Source organism: Vulpes vulpes, chromosome 15 (assembly GCF_048418805.1).
Source record: "Vulpes vulpes isolate BD-2025 chromosome 15, VulVul3, whole genome shotgun sequence".
Classification (NCBI taxonomy): Eukaryota; Metazoa; Chordata; class Mammalia; order Carnivora; family Canidae; genus Vulpes; species Vulpes vulpes.
In genome coordinates this window covers 72,255,821-72,268,789 of record NC_132794.1, presented here as the reverse complement: position 1 = coordinate 72,268,789, position 12,969 = coordinate 72,255,821, and the positions used below count along the sequence as shown (strand labels likewise).

The following is a 12,969-nucleotide window of genomic DNA, read 5'->3' as shown; positions in this document are numbered from 1 at the left end:
AATACCCCAATTTAAAAATCAAAACTATCAGAATAAAAAGGTAGATCCAACTATATGCTGTCTACAAGAAATCTACTTTAAATGTGAAGTCACAGATAGTTTGCAAGTAAAAGGATGGAATCAGATACACCATGACAAAAATAAGAAGACATGTGTGACTGTATTATTATCAGAAAAAATAGCTGGATGGCTTGGGACACCTGTTCATCTTGGTGTAGGACCACTTAGTGCCAGGCCTTGCAGATTTGATCTTTTCTCCTTGTGGATCAGAGGCCTCTGCCACAATTATGTTACACCAGATCCTGGGTCAGGCCAAAACACACCCGAGCTTGATCCTCCTCTTCATATTTATTAGGGCAGGAGGTACTGGAGCATCATTGTACGTCTTACACTTGGCATTGTTCAATCCCAATGTCATTTAGGATAAGAAGAATAACCCAGAACCTTGGAACAAATGGGATCCCCATGAGCAATACAAGTTCCATTCAGTGAGTGTAGACTATGGCAAAGTGAAGATGGAAGGTCCAGACTTGTAAGTGAAATGTTTCACTAGAATGCTGCTTAGAAAGAAGGTCTTCCAGAAGCCATCTGCACAACTGTCCACTTGTCCAGGAAATATTTCCCCTCTAAATGCATGAAATCATGTTGGTGTATTGTGTTGGGGTTTACACTGATTAATAAAAATCTGCAACTTAAAAAAGGAAAGAAAACGTGGTATTGAGAAAAGAGATATGATGAGAGATAAAAATAATATTTAATTATAATAAAGCACTACTCATCAAGAAATACAAAATCCGGGGATCCCTGGGTGGCGCAGTGGTTTAGCGCCTGCCTTTGGCCCAGGGCGCGATCCTGGAGACCCGGGATCGAATCCCACATCGGGCTCCCAGTGCATGGAGCCTGCTTCTCCCTCTGCCTATGTGTCTCTGCCTCTCTCTCTCTCTCTCTCTGTGACTATCATAAATAAATAAATAAAAAAAAATTAAAAAAAAAAAAAGAAATACAAAATCCTAAATGCACATACTTTTACTAAGATAATTTCAAAGTTAATGAAACCAAATTTATGGAACTTCAAAGATAAATAGGTGGACCCATACTTATTGTTGGAGATTTCAATACTTTCCTCTCAATTACTGATAGAACAAAAATAAAAAAAATCAGTAAACATAAAAAACACCTGAACAACACTTCGAGCCAATTTGACCTAATTGACATTTATTGAGCATTCACTTAAACGACAGCATGCACATTTTTTTAAAGTGCACATGGAGCATGTACGAGAATGCCATAGAATAAATCTCAGTATATCTGGAGGACTAAAAACAAAGTCTGTTTAATTTCAACAAAATGGAATTAAGCCAAAAATCAGTAACAGAAAAATATCTAAGACCCCCTAGATATGTAGAAATTAAACAATCCATTTCTTTTTTTTTTAAGATTTATTTATTTATTTGAGAGAGAGAGAGAGGGAGAGAGAGCATGGGGAGGAGCAGAGGGAGAAGGAGAGGGAAAGCGCACTCCCAGCTGATTGCGGGGGGGCCCTCTGTGGGGATCCACCTCACAACCCTGAGATCATGACCTGGGTCAAAATCAAGAGTCAGACACTCAATCGACTGAGTCCCCCAAGTCCCCCAAACTACACACTTCTTGATTCAAAAGCCCTTGATTCAAAAATTAAATCACAAGGGATATTTACAAAGATATCTTAGTAAGTGATTATGAAAACTCAACATAAAATTTGTGGGATACTACTTGATGAAAATTTTTTGCCTTTAAATATTTATTTTAGAAAGGTATTTTATCAATATTTCTAGATTCATTCTGGGGAAAAAAAGTCTAGGAAAAGAAGAGCAAATGACAACCCAAAGTAAATGATTAAGAAAGAAAGAATAAGGAGTAGAAATAGAAAATGGACAAATAATTAAGGACTTCAACAAAATCAAAAGCAGGCTTCAGAAAAGGCCAATAAATTGAAAAACTTATTGCAATATTCTTAGAGAATAAAAGAGATAGAGATAGAGATGAGAGAGAGAGAGAGAGAGAGAGAGAAATTACTAATGTAATGAATGAAAGAAGCTAGCCACAGAATCTAGAGACAGTAAATAACAGAATAGTAAGGGAATGTGATGAACAACTTCATGCCAATAAAATCAACAAATTGGATGAAATGACCAATTGCTTAAAACACAACTTACTCAAGAAGAAAAAAAAAAGGGAGGTACCTGGGTGGCTCAGTGGTTGAGCAGCTGCCTTTGGCTCAGGTGTGATCCCAGGGTCCTGGGATCGAGTACAACATTGGGCTCCCTATTGGGAGCCTGCTTCTCCCTCTGCCTATGTCTCTGCCTCTCTTCTGTATCTCTCACAAATAAATAAATAAAATATTTTTAAAAAGAAGAAGAAGAAACCCATCATAGACTGATGTGTGCTTTGAATGTGCCTCAAACTTTGTGAATGATACCTCTCATACTTAGAGCGATTTGTATTACCTATGATGGCCTGCTTTGACTAATATGGCTGGCACCATGTAAAGAACATAAGCAAATAAAATGTTTGGCTACTTCCCCCTAAACTGATAAGCACACATAGAGCAAAAAGCAATAAATAAAGTTACGCTCACCAAGACGTTAACTATGGAAGCATACTGATGATGAATACTGTATCTTCTGACCAGGGAGAGCCAGAGAACAAGATGTCAGTTGGTCACACCATCATCAAGCCACTTTCCATTGGGCAACCCTTGTGTTTGGCTGTCTGTATTTCTCCAAGAAACCCTGGAATGTCAGAGATCAAAGGACACCTGATCTTGATTTAGGGAAAGAAAAAGATTGATTCAGGATTCAGGTTGTCTATCCCATTACACCTTTTAAGTTTGCTTTTGCCATTTAGCTTTTAAAAGAAATAATTGTTTGAATGTATGGTGTTTAATTAAGTCACTTGAGGGTCTCTTAGTTCTGCTTCTGCATATAGTTTTTGCTAAAATCTGAGTAACGTTGAAATTGAAACTGAAGTTGGAAACTTAAGCACAACACATAGTTCATTTTAAAATTGGATTAATAATTTAAAAACTTCCTTCCAAGACCAAACCAAACATTCCAGATCGAGATGGCTTCGCCAGTGAATTCCAGCAAACATTTAAGAAAGAGATAATACCAATTTTAAATGAATTCTTTTAGAAAAAGGAGGAGAGAACATGGTCTACTTTATGAGATCATCATATCCTGATACTGGAACTACCTAAAGACATTATTTAAAAAAAAAAAGAAAACAACTCTAGACCAGTATCCTTCATGAACATATACTTAAAACCCCTTACAAAATATAAACAAAATACAACTTTACAAAAATGGATTATTAATCCTTAAATAAATCCTTACAAAATAGTACTAGTGATATCTTAAGGGATAATACAAAGGCAAAAATAGAGTTTATCTCAGGAAGACAATCATTAACTGTAATATTTTAACATTAAAAAAATCAATGTAATTCACCACTGTAGTAGAATGAAGAATAAAAATTGTATGACCATCTCAATAGATGCAGAGAAGGTATTTGAGGAAATTCAACAGCAATTTGTGATAAAACTTTTCAATAGAAAGAACTTTCTATTTTGATGAAGAGGATCAGTTAATGATAAAGGTCTGTGTGCTTTCCTAATAATGTGAGAAATAAGACAAATGTCTGCTTTTACCACTTCTGTTCAACATTGTCCTAGAGATCCTACCTAGTGCAATAATTCAAGAGAGAGAAACAAAGGTCTCCTGAATTGGAAAGGAAGGAGCAAAAATGTCTTCATTCATAGATGATCTGATTGTGTACACAGAAAATCCTAAAGAATCTTCTTAAGAAAGGTTACTAGAACTACTGAGCGACTTTGGTAAGATGAGGGGATGCAAGGCCAAGATGCAAAAATCAACTACTTTTCTCTAGCAACAACAGCTAGAAAGCAAAACTTAACAAAAGAACATTCATGGTGTCATCCGGTAATAGGAAATATTTGGGGGATAACTTTGACAAAATATAGGCAAGCCCCGTACTCTATAAATCATCGCTGAGAGAAATCAAAGAGGACCCAAATAAACAGAGAATTATATTCTGTTCGTGGATTGGAATACTGTTAAAATATTAATCCACTCCATATTGACCAATAGATTCAAAGCAATCCCAATGAAATCCCAACAGGCCTCCACTTCTTTTTAAAAAATTGACAAACATATTCTGGAATGTACATGGAAAGTATGGAAGGCATATGGAATATGCAATGTATATGGAATATACGAAAGACAATCTAGATGAAAAAAAACATTGAAAGACTCATATTACCCGAGTTCAGTGCTTATTATAAAGTGCAAGAGAGTTGTGGTGCTGACACTAAACTAGTCACTGTGGAACAGAATAAAGAGTGAAGATAACTCAGATACATGCTCCATTGATTTTTGACATATTTCAATAAAGGAAAGGACAGTCTTTTAACACATGGTGCTGGAGTAGCTCGATGTCTGTATGGGGTGGAGGTGATAAATGAACATCCATCCCTCCTGAACACCACGCATAGAAATGAGCCCATGAGCCCAAATAGGTAAGAGACCTAAAGGTAAAATTATAAGACTTACAGGAAAAAAATAGGAGAAAAAATTTGCAACTTTGGGGTAGGCAAGCATTTCTTAGCTAGGAATTAAAAAGTAAAAACCATGAAAGAAAAAAATGGAGCCCTTGGTCTGTGTATTGGTCGGCAAGGGCTTCCTCCACAGGTTGGGGGCGCTGAAGGAACAGAATTCGATTTCCTCAGGATTCTGGAGGCTAGAAGCCCAACATCAAGGTGCTGGCAGGTTGGTTTCTAGTGATGACTCTCCTTGGCTTGCAGACGGCTACCTTATCCTCACATGGCCTTTTATTTGCCCTGGTGTCTCTTTCTCTTTTTCTAAAAAGCCAGTTCTATCAGATGAAGAGCCTCATCTCCAAATATGGGGGGGCATGGGGCTTCACTTGGGGGTGAGGACTTCAAACTGTGAATTTTAGGAGAAGGAGAATTCAGTTCAGAACAGTCTCTACCAAAACTAAAAATTTTTGCTCTTTGAAAAACATCTTTAATAAATTAAAAGACAAGCCACAGGCTGGAAGAAAATATTCACTTGACATATCATCTATCTGACAAAGGACTTCTATCCTGAATATAGGAAGAACTGCCATAACCCAATAACAACAGAAAATCGACCTAAAAATGTTCAGTGGATTGGGAGAGACACTTTACAAAAGAAAATGTAAATGAGTGGCCAAAAAGCATGTGAAAAGATGCCTGCCTGACATCATTCGTCATCAGGGACAGGAAAATTAAAAACCACCGTGGGCTACAACTACACAGCCCCCAGAGTGGTTAGTACTAAAAACCTGACAATTTCAGGAATTGGAAAGATGTAGAGCTTGGGGAATAGTGGTGTTAGTGTAAAATGGTATAGCCTCGTTAGAAAATTTTGGCAGTTTTTATAAAGTTGAGCATGCATCTAGCACATGATCCAGCAATCCTACTTGTAGGCACTTCTTAAGAATCATGAAGACCCCAGTCCATGAAAGACTCACCCATAAATGTTTACTAGCAGCTTAATAAAAGCCCCAAACTAAAAATAACCAAAATGTCCATAAAGTAGTGAGTGGATAAATAAATTGTGGTTCACGCATATGGACTATTAATCTGCAATAAAAAGGAATGACTATTGAAACATACAACCACATGGATGGATACCAAAATAATTATGCTGTGTGAAAGCAGCCAGTTATAAAAGAACACATACTAAGAATTCCATTCATTTGAAATGCTAGAAACTCCAGAAACAAATCTTTTGCTACAGTGACAAAAAGCTGATCAGTGGTTGCCTAGGGCTGGTTGTCAATCACTCTGATGGACCAGGACAGGGCACAAGCACACTTTGGGGGAGGGGGTGAGGAAAGTTCTTCATTTTGACTTTGATGGTGTTTACGTGAATGTATACATTTGTTAAAACTCTTTGTACTACGTAGTTTGAATAGGTTCCTTTTACTGTATATATGCAATGCATATACACATGTGAGCATGAATGCACATATGTATAAATAGAGCCTCAATAAAGTTGATTAAAACAATTTTAAAAATCCAGCAAGCCAAGCTTGAGTCTGCCTGGCAGCCCATTTTCTAAACAATGTTGACAATTTTGACCTCCTTCATGGATTGCGGTTTTGTGCTCGGGACAGATGTGAATCAGGCTGAATTTGAGACAGGAGTTTAGAAATTTTCATTGAGTGAGCAAACAATAGAAATTGCATTTCTACTTTTTAACAAATGAAGAATATTTTCCCCAAACCCTGTCAAAGCCTCTGTCGAGAATTGTGTTTGTCTCAACTTGGTAACTCATCAAGCCTGCTTGAATTCCATGACCCAGACTGAGGGGACACAATCTTTTTCCAAATTTTGACAAGCTAACCAGTAATCTGCTTCAACATATCTGTAGTCTTTCCTGACTGGTTCGGGAAGGTTTCATAGACAGTTCTTCTTCCCTTTTCAAAATGCTTCAGAATCTATGTTGAAAATAAAGGTTGTATTCTCTCCACCCCTGGAATTCTGAATGACTTATTTCAGAAATGGCTTCAATTTATATGCCTGTCATTTTCAACCATAACAGGACCCATTTAATGGTTAAATGATGTCAGCTTGCTTTATTTGCAGGAGGGAGGGTGAGCTGTGTGTGGGGGGGGGATGGTTACTGGGGTTTTTTGCTGGGTTAAGCTGCCTGTCTGAGAAGGGGCAGATTTATCTGATTTAGTTATCACCAGATGTGCCTAAATATAAGACAGAGAAAACAAATACTGAGTAGGAATTTTAGTGAATTTGTTGTAGTTCTCATAAATTCCTGTGGGTTTCTTTTGGCACCAGAAATTAATTTATTATTCTCAGTTCCTTTTAAATAAAAATCTGATGCAATAGTTAGAGCCAGGGTCAGGCTGGGAGCCTCCCTTCCTCATCAGCTGCTGCAACACAATATAAATCAATTCAGCAGCATCCATAGAGCATCTGTTGTGTACTCCAACCCCTGGTGAGCCTGATGGAACATACAGAAGAAGGTTCTGGCTTCAGGGAGCCCACAATTTAAAAAGGAGCATGAATGGTGGCTGGACTTGGATTGAAAATAACTAAATTTTTGCTAGAATTCCTCCACTTTATTAGTAGCATTCATCCAAGAATGCTCCTTAACTTCTCCACTAAATGAATTTTATGAGCTAAGGTGTCATGATTTTCAAAATGGGAAATTGTATCTCTGTGTACTCTACTGGATTAAGGTGAACTTCAAAGATGATAATGCTTAAGATGTCAGTTTATAAACTACACATGCAATAAAGTTGTAAAGTTCATTTATTAGAATATGATTGGGGAGATCATCCTAAGGTGACTCAGTGAAAAGTGTATGAAAGTATATATGCTTTATTTGCATGTGACTTCACAAAATAACAAAAATGGATTGGAGGGGAAATAGTTTTGATCGACTCAAAAATCATTAAAGCAAGATTTTAAAGGATAACAAGATATCACTCCAGGCTATGATGCAGAAGCTTGTGTCAAATGGAGGTTTTCATTGAGACCGACTGAAAAAAGCTGGATAAAGTGTTTATTTAAATTTCTTGGTAGAGTTTTAAGACTCCCAAGGTAGCCACAATTCAAGGGGCCAAGATTTTGGAGGAAAAAAAAAAACTCTTTGAAATATAAGGACATCTGGTCCTGACTTTTCCCCTTGGGACATTTGGTGTAGGGTGAGAGGCTGAAAGCCTCTGGTCACCAAGGAGGAGGTATAGAAGCCTGCAGAGATTTTAGTTGTCTCACAGAGCAGGGAAATACAAAGCACAGTTCTGGGCTTCCAAGATCTCAAGGAGTCAAGATCCAAGAGACGGTAGAGACACAGAGGAGTGAACTTGGCAGTGATATCTTTCTCCTTGAGATATTTGCCAATTCTTAGCTATGCAGGGCAAGAAGTCAAGCAAAATTTAGGATTTGCCAAGGGTAAAGGACCCAAGAATGACCATAGGTTCTCAGCTGGGACCACTGGAGGGCTATAACTGGGAAGGAAAGACCATCTAGAGGAAGACCAAGTCTTAACAAAGTCTGAAACCAGGCCTCAGGTCCATTCAGTCCTTGACTTAATTGAGGCAGACAGGCAGCCCCTATCCTAGCTGCTGGAGGATAGGGTGAATCCCTTACAGAGGAAGATGACACCATCCAGAGCTCACACAGTTTCATATAAGCTCATTCAATCAGAAAGATTAAGTGTACCACTTTAGGACCAAGAGAAAAAAACAGACAAGAAAAACAGGGAAAACAAACCCACAAGCACCTAGATGTTAGGGTTGACAGACACTAACTTTAAAATAACTGATTAATATTTATAAAAATAAATATGAAGTAAAAATAAACAGGGCTAATGGGAAACAGGCACAATCACAAATATAAGGAGAGACTCTAATATATCTTTTTCAGTAATTGATGCAATAAGCAACAAAAATCTATAAGGATAGAAATCAGGATGATGCAGTTGACAAAATTCCCTAATTTGCATACACAAAACCTGCACTTAGCATCCGTGGAAAACAGATTCATTTCAAGCATGCACAAAACATTTATCAATGTTGGCCACATGCTAACCCATAAAGCAAATCTCAACAAATTTCAAATGGTAGGAATGATTCAAAATATGTCCTTTGACCATAGTGTACTCAATCTAAAAATCAGGAAGACAAAGATAGCTTGAAAATTCCCAGATATTTGAAAATTAACCATGCTCATACAGATGGAAAACACACAGGAGAAATTAGAACTGAATGATATGGCGAATATGACATATCAAAATGTATGAAGCTAAAGCCATGCTCAGAGGAAAATTCATAGCCTTAAAAATGCGTGTATCAGAAAAGAAGAAGGGCTCCAATCAGTTTATCTAATATTCACCTAAAGATACAGCTGAAGCTACATCTGTAAACATGTGTGATTGGAGAGATTGTGATTAGAGAGAAATGTATAACCTTATGCACATATGAAAAGAAGGCTGAAAATCCGTTATGTAAATATTCAACTCAAGAAGTTAGAAAAGTTGCAAATTATACCTAAAGAAAATAGTAGGAAAAGAAAAAAGAAAATAGTCGGAAGGAAACAGTAGATATAAGAGCAGATGTTCATAGAACATAAATACTAAAAGAAAATCAACAAAGCCAAAAGTTAGTTGTTTGAAAGATTAATGAAATTGAGAAGCCTGTAGAATGACAAATCAAGAACAAAAGGAGAGGGCACAAATTGTCAATATTGATGATGAAAAGATAAATATTCACACTGCATTTATATGGGCCATAAGCGGAGTAGTTAAGAACTTCTAAAACCAGAATGCTTAGGTCTTTCAGGTTTAAAATAGAATTAATATTATTCATATTAATGACAGCAAGATAAGGAAACTGTCCTTCAACGGATGATGGATAAAGATGTGATGTACACACACACACACACACACACACACACACACACACACTGGAATATTCTCCAGACATGAGAAAGGATATCCTGTTGTTTACAACAACATGGATGAAATTTGACAGCATTATGCTGAGTTCAAAGACAGAGAAAGACAAATACTGTAAGATATCACTTATTTGTGAAATGCAAAAAAGCTGAACTTTTTTTTATAAATTTATTTTTTATTGGTGTTCAATTTGCCAACATATAGAATAACACCCAGTGTTCATCCCGTCAAGTGCCCCCCTCAGTGCCTGTCACCCAGTCATCCCAAACCCCCGCCCACCTCCCCTTCCACCATCCCCTAGTTCGTTTCCCAGAGTTAGGAGTCTTTCATGTTCTGTCTCCCTTTCTGATACTTCCCACTCATTTTTTCTCCTCTCCCCTTTATTCCCTTTCACTATTTTTTATATTCCCCAAATGAATGAGACCATATAATGTTTGTCCTTCTCTGATTGACTTATTTCACTCAGCATCATACCCTCCAGTTCCATCCACGTCGAAGCAAATGGTGGGTATTTGTCGTTTCTAATGGCTGAGGAATATTCCATTGTATACATAGACCACATCTTCTTTATCCATTCATAAAAGCTGAACTTATAGAAACACACCCTAGAATCTAGAGTGGTAGTTACCAGGAGCTTGAGGATGAGGGCACAGGGAAGATGTTGGTCAAAGGGTACAAACTTCCAGTTATAAGATGGGTAAGTTCTGGGGATGGAATGTACAGCCTGGAGATGAGAATCCTATATTATATACTTGAAAGTGGATCTTGAAGTTTCTCATCATAGAAAAGCAATGGTCATTATGTGACGTGATGCTGGTGTTAACTAACGCTGCAGTGTAACCATTTTGCAATATGTAAGTGTGTCAAACCGACACAGTGTACACCTTACACTTATACAGTGTTGTATGTCAATCCTATCTCAATAAATCTGGACAAAAGTGAAATAGAATAGAATTACCAAGAATTAACAATGTAGAATTAACCTACCTAAGAGTTTTGGAAAATTCTTGGCCATTGTCTTTTCTAATAAGGCGTTTGCCCCATTTCCTGATTTTTCTTCTTCTGAGACTCCAATCACACATGCTTATGGATGTCGCTTCTGTGTGTCTGCACACCTTTCTGAAGTCAGATCTCCTTGACGCTTGTCTGTCCTGGTCACATTTTCTGCAGGCTACTGGGACTGGGTGTCTCCCAAGGAGTCCTCTGTAGGATATTTCTGTCCTGCGGGGTGGGGGTGGTGGTGGCACGGGGCACCACCACACAGCACAGCCCCCAGGCACACATGTATGTTGCCCAGCTATGTGCATCTATAAGTGTGAGGGTTTCCCCGGGTGTGAGAGGCTCCCCGAGACCCTGCATGCTCTGCATCCCCAAGTGGGAGGGGCTACGTCCTCAAATGTGAGGAGGCTCTGCATTTCCAAGACCCTACATCCCTGAGCCCTGCATACTCTACCTTTGTTCCTGTCTATGCAGGTTTGGGCCTGGAGCTGGACAGCTGGGGCGTGCTGTCTGGAATAAGTGACCAGAGAACATAGGCCCAGCCCAAGCTCCTCATGCTAGACTGGAGGTCATTCCAGGGCACTGAACTAAGGGTCTGGAGACCCAGAGTCTGAAGGACCAAGCCCGTCTGGCTCACTCATGTCTTTGAGGGCCCCTTGACTTCTCAGTGTTTACAGCCATGAAGAGAAGACCTGTTTTTCCCTCTGGCCAGCCCCCAGCTCCTGCCTCCCCTGGCTCTGTCTGAAAGGAGAAGGAAAGGTCATCATGGGGTTACGAGGGAGCCCCTGGGAAGTCCTAGGGTGGAGACCATCCCGGAGTGTGTTTCTCCAGCTGCAGCTGAAGTGCATGCTCAGATGAGTCGGACTCTCACAGCAAGACTGCAGGGAGGATGGGGTCTAGAGGCTGCCTCCGGGGAGGAGGAGAGGAGAGCCCCTAGGCAGGAGAGAGGAGTCAAGGAAATTGGGAGGGAGCAGGAAAGGGGGTGGGGGGGACGAGACAGAGGGGAGGGAGTGGGGCCTGGAGAGAAGAGAGGCAGAGGGGGTGCAGAAGAGGACAGAGAATGGAGGGACAGGGGAGAAGAACCTGTCCCTAGGTCACGGTCACTTGCACTTTCCATAGGCCGACTCAAGAGGACTTGCACTTTGCCAGAGATGGTACCTAAGATCCCAGAGTGAGAAGCACTAAAGGTGAGATTTCATACCCAGAGTTCTCGAATACTTGAGATGCCTCTCTGTCTGCGAGGCCTGACTTCCCTGCCGAGATTGAGGATTCATCCCAAGAAGCTGGAACCCAACCCTGGCAACTGAGCGCTGGAAATGGGAGGTCTTTCTCGTGTATTTTCAAAAAGCCTCTGCTCTTTCAAAACAACTTTTCAGTGAGAAGCTTGAACACCAGAATCTCTCCCCAAGCATAAACCAGCCTCCCTCCAAGCCCATGTTCTAGATCCCAGAAGCTTCTCTGTCACCCTTGGGATCATGTGCTCAGACTCTCCATGGCCTTGTGAGCACATGGGCCAGCGTGAGGAGTGTCGTTTCAAAGCATGGGATGGCCAGATCGATAATAAATCACCATCCCACATGTATGGTTTGGCTCCTTGGCCCTTCTGGGAATGGGGATTCAGGGCAAAAGAATCTCCCTGATGGTTTTTCCAAAGGCCCAGTCCTGCGCTTCCATGATTCTGGCCCTCAGAGACCCCCCATCTACCTCTGCCCGGCCCTTAGCCAGGACCATCTCCTCCCTGGGCCCCCAGACTCTGGAACCGAAGGCGGCTTGTGGCCTGAAAGATGGATGGAGAAGGCGGTCTGTCCGCTCAGTGGGGAGGAGAAAGAGCACTACCAGCTGCGGAACAGAGCACGCACGCCAGGCCACCGCTGGCAAGGGAGGTTGCTTTCCAAGTGGAAAGTGGTGAGAAGTATGTTGGAATCTGCCTCCAGAGTCATGGAAATTTTTTTTAATGTCCTTTTTAAACACATACTTTGAAAAAATATTTAAAGGCAGGGGAAATTAATTAGGGCCCTTTGTGCTGGAATCGCCTTCCCAGAGCTCCTCTGGCTGGAGAAGTAAAAATAGAACCTGCGAGGGGTTGAAAATGCACTGCAAACAAAGATCGTATTTAAGAGCCCAACTAAGCATGACCATCCAAATAGGAAGAAAGGGGCTATTTCCAGCGCTGAAGAAGGAAATGGAGGCAGTCTTCTTGGGGGTCCCTGGGAACAGCCCTCAAACTGGAAAAACCCCAGGAGGCTGGGAGGAGAGGCATTTCCGAGGGACAGACCCTGATTATGCCCCTCAAATAATCATGACTTTTGTCCTAACTCTACTACTGAGGAGGAGTGAGGAAGTCAGGAAGGAAAAATGGAGTAAAGCAGAGTTTGTAGGGCATTAAAAAGCTCTTCCATTCATGCAACATTTTGACCTTTTTAATAGATTCTGCTACTGGTTTGCT

The 12,969-nt window shown here is 40.2% G+C and overlaps 1 pseudogene; it reads left to right on the top strand.

The window, feature by feature from the left end:
- The first annotated feature begins 287 nt into the window (after window positions 1-287).
- Window positions 288-536, top strand: LOC112917920 (cytochrome c oxidase subunit NDUFA4 pseudogene; annotated as a pseudogene).
- The last annotated feature ends 12,433 nt before the right edge of the window (window positions 537-12,969 follow it).